Source organism: Austrofundulus limnaeus, unplaced genomic scaffold (assembly GCF_001266775.1).
Source record: "Austrofundulus limnaeus strain Quisiro unplaced genomic scaffold, Austrofundulus_limnaeus-1.0 Scaffold293, whole genome shotgun sequence".
Lineage (NCBI taxonomy): Eukaryota > Metazoa > Chordata > Actinopteri > Cyprinodontiformes > Rivulidae > Austrofundulus > Austrofundulus limnaeus.
In genome coordinates, this window is record NW_013952695.1 from 125940 (window position 1) to 126787 (window position 848).

Consider the following 848-nt stretch of genomic DNA (forward strand, 5'->3'; position numbering starts at 1 on the left):
AAATGAGACAGTGTCGGAACATTTATCAGTCAGTTTAACCTGTTTATTCCGATTTATATATTTTTTTCCCGGTCCGAAGTCTTTTTAAATCCGCCAAACGAGTAGAATAAAATCGCGTTTTTATTTTCAAACAATCTCTTTAAAAAGTTTTTTTTAATTTGAATAAACAGAATAATCCCTGATCAGCTTGTGGTCCCGGTCCAGTGTCTGTTTGATGAAAACGAGTCTCAGCAGCTGAATAAATATCGGACAACAGCGCATTTAAACAGGTTTGCACCAAAAGACGCGCAAACAGCGCAGCGAGTGCACCGACAGCGGAGGATTTGTCCCGATTTGCATCAAACAAACATTTTGCGGCTTGATTTGTTTTTTTCTTATTTTGCGCTACTGTTGGAGGAGTTTCAGAGGATCAAGCCAAAAATAAAAATAAATAAAGCCAAATAAAAAAGATGGATCCGGTTTGAAGTCGGCCTCTCAGGTGCAGGAACTGAAACATGCGCTGGGAGGAAAGATAGAAATCAAAGTTGGGGGGAAAAATGAATAAAAACGGCGCGGAAACGGGTTTAATCTGGGATTGAAGGAACAATAGAGGGATTAAAGTCTGGGGGGACAGAAACTGTGGCCTTCAGGGGAAAAATCCTCCTGCAAATATATTTAGTTTTTTTCTCACTGCTGCTGAGAAGCTGTTTATTATTTAAATGTTATTTGTTTATGCAGGAGGTGCAGAATAATAAATTAGATGTTCAGATCGAATCAACATGCAGCAAAGGTTTGATTTAAAAAAAAACAGATCAAGAAATAAAACAATAATTAAAAAAAACTTTTATGAAAGGATCACTTACCAAAAA